This window comes from Chlorocebus sabaeus, chromosome 20 (genome assembly GCF_047675955.1).
Source record: "Chlorocebus sabaeus isolate Y175 chromosome 20, mChlSab1.0.hap1, whole genome shotgun sequence".
NCBI classification, from domain to species: domain Eukaryota; kingdom Metazoa; phylum Chordata; class Mammalia; order Primates; family Cercopithecidae; genus Chlorocebus; species Chlorocebus sabaeus.
Window position 1 is genome coordinate 45,595,574 of NC_132923.1, and position 12,997 is coordinate 45,608,570.

General features: G+C 37.5%; 1 protein-coding gene across 4 annotated transcripts in view; it reads left to right on the forward strand.

The window, feature by feature from the left end:
- LOC119626262 (probable ATP-dependent DNA helicase HFM1) overlaps positions 1-12,997 on the forward strand; it is a 137,425-nt gene that overhangs the window by 109,216 nt on the left and 15,212 nt on the right. The gene's annotated exons all lie outside the window — the stretch shown is intronic.

A 12,997-nucleotide genomic window follows, 5' to 3' on the forward strand; every position in this document is an offset into this window, starting at 1 on the left:
GTCATAATAATAGACATAAAGATCAATGGAATACAACTGAGAGTATAGAAATAAACCTATACCTCTCTGCCAATTGATTTTTGACAAGGATGCCAAAACAATTTGATGGTAAAAGAATTTGAAAATAGTTTTTCAAGAAATAGGGCTGGGGAACTGCATAGACACATGCAAAAGGATGTATTTGGACTCCTACCTCATACCATATACAAAAATTAACTCAAAATCAATCAAAGACCTAAAGGTAAGAGTTAAAACTATAAAACTCACTAGGTGCGGTGGCTCATGCCTGTAATCCCAGCACTTTGGGAGGCTGAGGTGGGTGGATCACCTGAGGTCAAGAGTTCAAGACCAGGCTGGCCAAGATGGTGAAACCCTGTCTCTACTAAAAATGCAAAAAAAAAAAAAAAAAAAAAAAATTAACTGGCCATGGTGGTGGTCCCCTGTAATCCCAGCTACTCAGGAGGCTGAGGCAGGAGAATCACTTGAACCCAGGAGACGGAGGTTGCAGTGAGCCAAGCTCACTCCATTGCACTCCAGGCTGGGCAATAAGAGTGAAACTCTGTCTCAAAAACAAACAAACAAAAAACCCTATAAAACTCTTAAAGTAAAATATAGGTGTATATCTTCATCCATTACCATGTACAAGGCAACAGTTTCTTAGGTATGACATGTAAAGCTCTAGCAACCAAAGAAAAAATAGATGAATTGGACTTTATCGAGATTAAAAACTTTTGTGCTTCAGAGGACACTATTAAGAAAGTGAAAAGACAACCCACAGAATGGGAGAAAATACTGCAAATCATATATATCTGATAACAAACTAGTATTGAGTATATATAAAGAAATCTTACATTTCAACAGTAAAAAGACAAATAGCCCAATTAAAATTAGTCAAGGGGCTGGGCACAGTGACTCATGTCTGTAATCCCAACACTTTGGCAGACTGAGATGGGTGGATCACTTGAGGTCAGGAGTTCAAGACCACCCTGGCCAATATGGTGAAACTCCATCTCTACTAAAAAATACAAAAATTATCCAGACATGGTGGTGCACGCCTGTAATCCCACCTACTCAGGAGGCTGAGGTGGAAGAATTACTTGAACCCAGGAGGTAGAGGTTGCAGTGAGCTGAGATCGTGCCACTGCACTCCAACCTGGGTGACAGAGTGAGACTTAGTCTCAAAAATAAAATAAAAATAAAACTAGTCAAGGGATCTGAAGAGACATTTTCCAAAGAAGTGATACAAATGGTTAACACACATATGAAAAGATCCTCTACACTGTTAGTCAATGCAGAAATGCAAATCAAAACTACAGTAAGGTACCACTTCCCACTCAGTAGGATGGCTTTAGTCAAAATGATGGACGATAGCATGTGTTGATAAGGATAGGGAGAAACTGGAACCTCAAACACTGCTAGTGGAAATGTAAAATTGTGGACAGCTTTGAAAAACGGTAGTTCCTCAAGAAATTTAACACGGAATTAACATATGATCCAGCAATTGTACTCCTAGGTGTATATCCAAAAGAATTGAAAACATAATCATATGAAAACTTAGACATTAATGTATATAGCTGCATTATTTATAATAGCCAAAACTGGAAACATCCCAAATATCTATCAGCTGATGAATAGATAAGCAAAATGTGGTATATCCATACAATAGAATATTCAGCCAAAAAGAAAAACTAGTGATACATGCTACAGCACCGATGAGCCTTGAAAACATGCTAGATAGAAACTAGTCGCAAAAGACCAGATATTGTATGGTTCAATTTATATGAAACGTCTACAACAGGAAATCTATAGAGACAGAAAGTAGATTGGTGGTTGTCAGGGGTTGAGGGCAGAAATAAATGAGGAATGACTACTAATCGTTATATGGTGGGTTTTTTGTGTGTGTGGTGATGACCGTGTTCTAGAATTGTATGATGACTGTTGCACAGCCTTGGGAATATACTAAAAAGTCACTGAATTGTACAGTTTAAGATGTGAATGGTATGGTATGAATGATAATTTAATTAAGAAATTTGAAAGTCCATTGTATTCCTATATACCAGCAAAAAGGAGAAATTATAATTTTAAAACAGCATTTACAATAGCATAAAATATCAACCTAGTAATAGAATAACAAAAGATGCTCAAGACCACTACATGAAAACTAAAAATCATTTTTTAAAGGAAATTAGGGAAAACACACGTTAATTAAGTAAGATACCATTTCAAGGACTGAAAAGTTTAATATTGTAAAGATATCAGTTCTCGCCAAATTAATCTTTATCTTCAATGCCATCCCAATTTCAGCAGGGTTTTGCTGCTGTTGTCATTTTTTTCTGAAATGACCAGCTAATTGTAAAATTCATATGAAAATTCAAAAGGACAGGGTAGTCAGGGCAAACTTGAACTAAAACATATTTGGGCAACCTACTTTACTAGATATCAAGACCTGTTATTAAACAATAGATAAAAGAATGTGATGTAGGCATAAGGATAGACACATTAACCAGTGGAATGGACTAGAGTCCAGAAATACACCTACAAATAATACAGTCATTGATTTCTGACAAAGGTGAAGTGCCACACAGTTGGAAAAAGGACAGTCTTTCAATAAATGCTGCTAGACCAACTGGACGTCCATATTGAAAAAATTGTATGTCAGGCCGGGCATGGTGGCTCACGCCTGTAATCCCAGCACTTTGGGAGGCTGAGGTGGGCAGATCATGAGGTCAGTAGATTTAAGACCATCCTGGCTAACATGGTGAAACCCCATCTCTACTAAAAATACAAAAAATTAGCCAGGCATGGTGGCAGGCACCTGTAGTCCCAGCTACTCAGGAGGTGACTGGCATGAACCTGGGAGGTGGAGCTTGCAGTGAGCCGAGATTGTCACTGCACTGCAGCCTGGGTGACAAAGCAAGACTCCGTCTCAAAAAAAAAGAAAAAATTGTATGTCAACCCACACCTCACACTACACAAAACTTATTTCCAAATAGATGACTGATTTAAATGTGAAAGAAAAACAATAAAACTTCTAGAGGAAAAAAAATTAGGTCTTCAAGACCTTGGGATAGGTTGGCTTTTTTTTTTTTTTAAACAGAGCACAAAACATTCTAACCATAAAAACATAATGAATTTGACTATGTTAAAATTAAGAACTCTGTTCATCAAAAAGATACCATTAAGAGAGTGAAGGGTGCAACTCACTGAATGTGAGGAAAAAAATTGAATACATATACCTGGTTGTTACGAGCTGAATTGTGTGCACCCCCAAATTAATATGCTGAATTCATCAGAGTGTGACTGTATTTGGAGATAGGGTCTGTAAAAGATAATTGAATTAAAATAGGGTTCCTTAGGGTGAACCCCAATCCAATATGACTGGTGTTATAAGAAGAGGAAATTGGGATGCAGGCACGCATAGAGAGATCATGTGAAGACACAGTGAGCAATAAACATTCACAAGCCAAGGAGAGGAACCCTACCAACACCTTAATCTTAGACTTGTAGCCTGTAGAATTTTGAGACAATAAATTTCAGTTGTTTAAGCCACTCAATCTGCCACTTTGTTATGGCAGCCTTAACAAATTAATACACTGAAAAGAACAATTCTACATAATATATAAGAAACTCTTATGTGTATTAGTAAATATTTTAAAAATGAGTACCCAATTGAACAGACACGTCAAAATAGAAGATATCCAAAAAGTCAAGAACATATTAAAGGGTATTGAAGTTCATTAGACAATGTGAGAATGAAAATCCCCAATGAGATATTGCTGTATCATTGTTCAACCATCAAAAGGACTTAAGTGAAAAAGAAAATACCAAGTATCGATAAGGATATATAACAACTGTTACTCTTAATCACTAATATGATTATAGATTGATACAACTACTTCAGAAAACTAGCAGTATTTATTAAAACTTAGCATATGCATTCTGTGATAGAGTAATTCCCCTGGCATATTATGTGATAGAGCAATTCTTCTTCTAGGTATATACCAGATAGAAGTGTGCATATATGTTCACCAAAAGATGTATTTTGGAATGTTGATAGCAGTACTATCATATTAGCCCTAAAATGGAAACCAGCCAAAAGCTCATCAGCAGTTAGAGGGACAAATGAATTGTGGTATATTGACCCAATAGAATTCTACAGGGGTCAGAAAACTTTCTTAAAAGGCCAGATAGTAAATGTTTTTGGTTTGCAGACTATAGATCTTTATAACTATGCAAGTCTGTCTTTGTAGGTCTTTGCAACCCAAAAGCAGCCGTAGACAATATGTAAATGAATAGACATAGGTGTATTCCAGTAAAACTTTATTTACAAAAATAGATGGCTGGCCCATGGACTATAGTTTCCAACCCCTGCTATAGAGCAAGGAGATTGAATTAGCTATGACTACACACAACAATATGAATGAATATCACTAACATAAAGTTAAGCAAAAGAAGCCAGACACAAAAAGTCATACTGTATGCTTGAACCCGTGTATATAAATTGCAAAAATAAGCACTACTAACTCTCATGGTTTGACTTGTGTTTCACAAAAACATATGTTGATGTTCTAATCCCTGGTACCTGTGAATGTGATCTTATTTGCAATAGTTTGCAAATGTAATCTAGTTAAGGTGGACCCTAATCCAATAGGACTGCATCCTAATCCGATATGACGGGTGTCCTTATATGAAAAGGCAAAAAGACACAGACACAGAGAAAACTCCATATGAATACCGATACAGAGGAAAGACAGCCATGCAAAGACAGAGGCAGAGATTATAGTTCTGCTCCCACAAGCCAAGAAATGTCTAGAGCTCTCAGAAATTGGAAGAGTCAAGGAAGGATCCTCCCCTAGAGGCTTCAGAGGGAGTATGGCTCTGCCAACAACTTTATTTCAGACTTTTAATCTTCAGAACTGTGAAAAAATAAATTTCTGTTGTTTTAAGCCACGCAGTGTGTGGTATTTTGTTATAGCAGCCCTAGAAAACTAATATACTAATCTGTGCTGTTAAAAGTCAAGATAAAGGTTACTCTTGACAGTGTCGACTAGAATAAGACAGAAAGATAGTTTCTAGGGGTGCTGATATTTCTCTGTTGTGGGTAGTACTGAACCCTATATATATTATTTCCTTATTAAGTCAAGAACTTTCACCTTTTCACTTAAAGGAAACACTTTACAGCTTCTCTTTGGCACATCTAAATTGCCAGCATCACTACTCTTGTGCTTTGGAGCCATTATTAAGTAATGTAAGGATTACTTGAACACAAGTACTGTGATACCATGACCGTCGATTTGATTATTGCGATAGCTACCAAGTGACTAAGCGGTGGTTAGCATATACAACCTGGATATGCTGGACAAAGGGATGATTCACATCCAGGACAGAATGAAGTGGGACAGCATGAGATTCTATCATGCTACTCAGAATGGTGTGCAGTTTAAAACTTATGAAGTATTTAATTCTGAAAATTTTCATGTAATATTTTCAGACCAGAGTTGACCTTGGATAACTGAAACTGTGGAAAGTAAAATCATGGATGAAGGGGGCTACTGTATGTAGTCATCCAAATCTTAGGAACTTATGCACATCCCTACTGTACAATTCAGTTTTTATATGCAAATGTATATATCCCTGGATAAAGATACACAATTATACCTTTAAACATAACATACATACACTATTTCTTAGTAACTGACACAATGATGGGTCAATAGATTACCCTACTAAGGTTGTGACACCAAATTTGGGCCTTTTCGAAACAATCCAAATTTCACTTGTTCTAATCCCTTGTCAGATGGTGTTATTAAATGATACAAACTGATATTTAGTTCAAAGAATATAATTGCTAAATGGCTATTTCCAAATGTGCTTGTAAGTTGAACAAATGTTTCTATTTTGTGTATCAGCAAATTATAGGACTATGTATAAAAACAAAAACACGCACCTTAGGGAATGTAAAATAATGGAAAATTCTTTTCATGCTTTCTACAACTTATATTAGTCCATTTCCATGCTGCTGATAAAGACATAACTGAGACTGGGTAATTTAAAAGAAAATGAGGTTTGTTGGGCTCACAGTTCCATGTGGCTGGAGAGGCCTCACAATCATGGCAGAAGGTGAAAGGCACATCTTACATGGTGGCAGACAAGAGAGAATGAGAGCCAGGTAAAAGGGGAAACCCCTTATAAAATCATCAGATCTTGTGAGACTTATTCGCTACTACAAGAACAGTATGGGGGAAACTGCCCCCATGATTCAGTTATCTCCCCCAGTTCCCTCCTACAACATGTGGGAATTATGGAAGCTGCAAATCAAGATGAGATTAGGGTGGGGACACAGCCAAACCATATCAAACTTTTTGAAAACATTCTTTTAGCTGCAATTTCTCACATATGGTTATAGTTCCAAGAGGTAAAATTCTTGTACAATTTGAGGAAGAACATTTTTGTTATTTTTAGTATATGGCAATGTGAAACATATTTTTAAGTTGTAAAAACAAAAATTAAAAATTTTCAGGCCTGCTCTTAGTATACGAAGATTAGGCATTCAAACTTCTTATCCTTTAAATGCATTCTAAATAAGAATTATAGGCTTTGCTTAATTTGAAGAAAATCTATTTGACATTAATAAATTTATCTTCATTTGCAGTGTTTTTCTGAATATGAAAATTTAATGTCTTCAGGCTGGGCGCAGTGGCTCACACCAGTAATCCCAACACTTTGGGAAGCCAAGGCATGCGGATCACCTGAGGTCAGGAGTTCGAGATCAGCCTGGCCAATGTGGTGAAACCCCATCTCTACTAAAAATACATAAATTAGGTGGGCGTGGTGGCAGACACTTGTCATACCAGCTATTTGGGAGGCTGAGGCAGGAGAATCGCTTGAGCCTGGGAGGCCGAGATTGCACCACTGCACTCCAGCCTGGGCAACAAAGGCAAAACTCTATCTCAAAAATAGTAATAATGATGATTAACGTAGTTGAATGAATACAAGGATAAAGCCAATCCTCAGGCACATTGTGTGTCCATCTAAATACCAGTCAAAAGGCAGTCTACTTTTCTTTATATTCTTTGGTGTGTATGTGCATTAAGTTGCAAAATCAAGGACTCTAGTTCAGTGTATTCCTTTTCTTCATAAATAAATAACAAAACGATAATAAAATATTTGACAGAAAAATGAAAAGGAGACTCTCTTATCATTAAAAACAAAAGTAAAACCTTGAAGTGCATAAATCTATGATTAGCATAAATGGAGAACTGCAAAAGTCAAAGTAATATTAAAAAATACTCCAGTGGCTTCTGCACAGACCAGATTGTTTGAATTTATAATTAGAAAGTTACACTAAGTGTGTCAGAGATTCTTGCTATTTTCTATTTATTGTCTGGACTTTTTTTTTAAAGAAGTGACCCTTGCCCCGCCACCTGTTAATGACCCTGTTAAAGTAATTTTAAGTATTTTCTTTCAATACATTTCTATTTGATATTATTAATAAATTTACTTTAAATGCTTGGAACGGGAGACTTTATAACAAGTAAATTAATATAATATGTGGCAAAACTATGAAAATATTTGCATCTCAGATGATGACAGTGATGGAATATGGAATCTGCTGTCTTTGGAGTATACTTAAGAGTACAGCTTAGGCTGGGTGCGGTGACTCACACCTGTAGTCTCAGCACTTTGGGAGGCTGAGGTGGGTGGATTGCTTGAGCTTACAGGTTCGAGACCAGCCTGGGCAACATGGCTAGTCTCTACAAACCCTGTCTCTACAAAACATACAAAAATTAACTGGGTGTGGTGGTGCACGCCTGTAGTTCCAGCTACTGAGGGGGCTGAGATGGGAGGATCACTTGAACCTGGGAGGCCAAAGTTTCGGTGAGCTGAGATGGTGCCGCTGCACTCCTGCCTGGGTGACAGAGCCAGACTTTTTCTCAAAAGAGAAGAGTACAGCTTAGACTAATTTTTTTCTGAGAACCTTATCTTTCTAATTACCTATATCTGTAAGCTTATATTTGCTAATAAGACAAATTCAGACAATTCTCAGGAGGTAGGGAGGGCGGCAGAGTAGAAGGGAGCACTTTTATTTTCGAAGTACCATGTGTAACAAAAATACAGCAAAAAGATTTCGTCAGGTAGTATCCATTTGCTAGTATTATATAAACAAACAAACAAAACTTGCATACAGTCCTCATTCCTGACAAGATTTGCCAACTTTGCCTTGAAATTTTTGGGAGCCCTCAGAATCTCTCCAATTAGATTCCCAGATCATAGTTGTTGCCACTGGGAGCAAATGTGCGTAGTTATTGTGCACCACCTTGTGGCAGCGTTTAGACAGCTTTTTTAGAAGCTCTTTAGTATTTAAGAGACAAAGGCAACTCTTTATTCCTCATTTTTAAACAGCAACTTGCAAAGCTTTTCTTCCGAGTCTTCCCACCTCAAAACAATAGTTCCCTTCTCTAAATAACTTAAATAAATCCTTTGGGAGAACTAAAACAACTGGTACAACTAGAGAGAGAATTGTTGATAGATCAGGCTCTGGAATTAGACTACCTTGAGTTAGAATCTCAAATTTGCTACTTACTAACAGCATAGTCTTGAGCATCTTACTGAACCTCTGTAAGAATTAATTTTCTCATATGCGAAATGGAGATATGGTAGGAACCTTATAGGCAGACAACCAAGGGTGACGAGACATTTGAGGAAAATGTAGAATGTGTGAAAGTCCAAAATAAGTAAATAGAAAATGGATGAAAGGGCAAAAGGATAATTCAGGAATATAACAAAACCTAATATAAAACTTTAGTAACCTCAGAGAAATTAAAGATTAAATTGCAACCACAAAACTGAATAGGATGCCATTTTAAAATAAAAAGAACCAGAGCAAGCACAGAGAAGCAAAAATTATGTTTGGAAAGAAAACTGGAGGGCTTGAAGATAAAGTCAATACCTTCTCACTGAAAGCAAAAAGTCAAGGAGATAGAAAATGTAAGAGAAAAAGGAGGCAATTTAAGAGCCCAGTATCCAACTTGTAAGTGTTGAAGAAAGAACAAACAAATCAGAAGAAATAATTTGAGAAAACTTTTTAGAACTGAAGTGAGACAGAAATCTTCACATTAAAAAGGCTTACTTAATGCTAGTTAGGCTGAATGAAAGGTCTACAAATAAAGCATAATTGCGATATTTCAGAACATTGTGGAGAAAGATAAAATTGTAAATGCTTACAAAGAACAAAAATAAAAAATTGCAATAGTCTTTTTGTGAGCAAAGTTGGAGGCTAAAAGTCAATTGATTTAAAATTCCAGGGGGAAGCCAGGTGCAGTGGTTTGTGCCTGTAATCCCAGCTACTTGGAAGGATGAGAAGGCAGGATTGCTTGAGCCCAAGAGTTCAAGGCTGCGGTGAGCTGTGATCTCACACCTGCACTCCAGCCTGGGTGACAGAGTGAGACCCTGTCCCCAAAACTAGTAATAAAAAATAAAATTCCAAGGGAAAAATGATTTTCAACTTTATGTTCTATGCCCAGCCAAACTACTAAGTATGAAAGTAATATAAAGATAACCTTAATACATTCAAAGATTCAGACAATTTTATTCTCACACATCCTTTCTTAGGCAGTTGCTTGAAACTGATCACCAGTAAAACGAGAAAGAAAAAGCCCAAGAATCCATTTGTAGTAGATTCAACCCAGGAACTTAATGAAAGAAAGTTCAAAGATGACAGTTACAGGGCAGGTCTAGATTGCATTAGGAGGCAGATAGAGGGCTCAAGGAAGGAGGCATCTGTGAGGGGGGAATAAATGGATGAGGCATTCCCATGTATTTGCTTTTACCCTTGAACTATTGAGTGAACTTAAACAAACAAGGTAGATATTGCTAGACTAATAGGAAAGCTGCAAAACTTGAGGGGAAGCAATATGCTGCTCGAGAAAGAAAATCATTCCACTTGATTCTGCTTTAAAAATATTTTTACCTTCTCTATATCTCACATCAGTCTATTCTCTGTAACTCTACCTCCACCACCACTCTGGAGTTACCGTCATTTCTGCTTAGACCTCTACTGGTTTTTTTGCATCCTTTCTGTCTTATCTCAAATCTATTCTCCATATTACACTCTACATAGTGATTTTTTTTCAAAATGCAAATCTGATTATGCCCCCTCTTTGGTTAACACACTTCAGTGGCTTCCCATAGCTCTTCGAATCTAAATCATTAGCATCCCCTAGAAGGTTCTATATGGTCACATGGTCAGCCAGTCCCTAAGTAGCAATGCAGTGGTAGCTGCTATGTAGTCTTGCCTCACTTTTGTAGATTTGGCTGGTAAGGACACCCTAATGGATTTAAACAGTTTTATTACTTACACAGATGGCAAAGCAAGATCAGCATGGTATTAGCTGCTTATATCCCCAATTCCACAGGATGATACCAAACTAGAGGGGTCAGATGACAGACAACATGAGTGGTGAGTTGCTTTGTTTTTGAGAAGTGAACTCTAGGCTGCAGCTAAGCAGTTTTATCTGAAAGGGACAAAGTGGAAAGTTCCATGCCTTAGTGGAATCAGGGAGGCAGATGAGAAACTGCCTCATGGCAAGTCTTCTGCAAGATCGGGGGTTTTCTGCAAGGTATGGAGCAAATGTGAAATGGCCTTTGATAGCTCCTCACAAGACTGCCTATCTTGCCATTTTTAAGGGTGATCCCAGGGCATTCTGCCAACAGTTGAGTCTTACCTACATGGCCTATATGGAGACATGCAATTGCCATGGTGCCATGGTGGAACTGTTCCCCTGCTAACATAGGCTGCCTTTACTACCACTATAGTCTCATCTTATGTACTTTCTCATATTTGCTAGCATCAGTCATACTGACCTTTCAGTTTCTCCAATGTGCCATGCTTTTCCTTGTCATAGAGCTTTAGCATATGGTGTGCCCTCTGCCTGAACCCCACTTTCTCCTCATTCTTTGCCTTCTTAACTTCCCTTCTTTCTTCGATACTCAGCCCAACATTCCTGACCAGAACAGCTCTACCTCTTGTCACATAGCATGATGTACCTCTCCTTCACAGCATTCAGAACAATTGTAGTTTTAAATTTATTTGTATAATCTTGAATTGATGTAATAGTAGAGATAGTGGAGATAATATGCATTAATATATTATCACTTAATTGTCAAATGTTTTTACATACTTAATTACATTTTATTTTTACATCTCAGTGAGATAAACAGAGCAGATATTATTTTAAATCTTTTTTCCCAAATAAGAGCCTATATTAGAGCTCATTTTAAATTCTATTTTAGTGTTCCCTGTACTTCACTATGTTTTTTCTGTAAATACATTAAATATAATGCAGCATACAGTAAGCAATAAGCACAGAGAAAATGCCACAGTGGCCCAAAGGAGAGGGAAATCAGATCAGGTGATCACCATAGACCTCCAACACAGAGGTCCCATTTGAGTCAGACTTGCAGGTTGGTAGGCATCTGTTGGGCAAGGAAGTGAGGGTCTTCTAAGACAAGAGATAGTATCAAAGCTACAGTTATAGAAAGGCATGGGACTGTTTGAAGAATGGCAGTTGAATGTGTTTTGATGGATGTAGGGTCCCAGGAAGGGAAGCTGGAATTGGATCGTGCAGGGCCTCGAAGATGGAATTGATTTTGTTTGCAGTAGGAAGTAACTCACGTTTCTAAGTGGGCAAATTGATCTGATCAGCATTAAACTTTAAAAGCATTAAATAGGCAACAATGTGTAGAATAAATTGTAGCATGGAGGACTGGATTCAAGAAACTAGTTCTAATCTAAGTGAGAGGTAACGGGATCATGACTTGGGACAAAACACGTGAAGCAGTAAGTCATGACACACCTTACAAAGTTTAATGTCAAAGCCTTTCAGTCAGTGCCTAAGAGGAACACACTTGTGTCTGAGGAACGTTAGGTTTATTTAATATACTGCAGCAAAGGAGAGATCCATAGCAACAGAACTGTGGGTCATCTCAGGGAGCCAGGAGGATTTTCTTCTTACAGGATTCCAGAATCTTATTATAGGATTTCAGCTTGTGCTGGGTGACTCTTAGGAAGGTTTAGGGAAAGCAGAGGTCAGTTCTAGATTGGATGCCCTGAGGAAGTGAGATATTGGGTATTGTGGTACATTTTATTTTGGAAGTGAGAGGATTTAAAAAATAGTAGTCATCTGTGTTAGCCAGAAGAGGGGGATGTTTCATTATTTTTTACGGTTCTTGATGGTTCTTTTCTCTAGTTTCAGAAATACTTACATAGTAGTCTTATCTCTGTCTTCTTCTACTATGGTCACAGAGTGGCCTTATCTGGGTATTTATATTCTCAAAATTGTTTGCTCAATTGGGAATACCGTGGTTTAGCTGTCAGCTTCCAGCCGCCAGGTGTTTTCTTTTTACTTTATCAGTACCCAATACATTGATCTGTTCAGCCCTGAAGACCAGCCATTGCCTCCTATGTTGAGCAGCCTCATCCATTTACCCTAGGCTGCAATATGTATATTATCACTGTCTAGATGTGCCATGACTTGGAAAAGCTTGATTGAACAATGGTACCGAAAATGAAGAGTAAAGGACCAAGAAATGTTGTAAAGGTTTTCAAGCTCTCCGCTATCTCCAACATTTCTGGGTCACTTAAAATCTATGCTCCAGCAAAAATAAGCTGATTTCAGCTCTTACAGTCTGTGATTTGCTGCCTTTGGGTATTATGCCCTCCAACTGGAATGTCTTCCCTTAGTCTCATTCTCATGTTCATATTTCTGTCTGTCCTTCAAGGACCAGTTCAAACATCTCTCTCCTTCCCTGTGCTACTAGTGAGAACTAAGATCAAGAAAAACTGATTTAGGATATAATAAATGAAGAATAAACTATATATTTGGATATGTTAATTCTAACTTAGAGGAGTCAAGATGGAAATAATCTCTCTTTTCTGTGAATTCATATAGCAAATTTATTAGATCCCTAAAGCATTTATTTCTAATATTTATTAAAT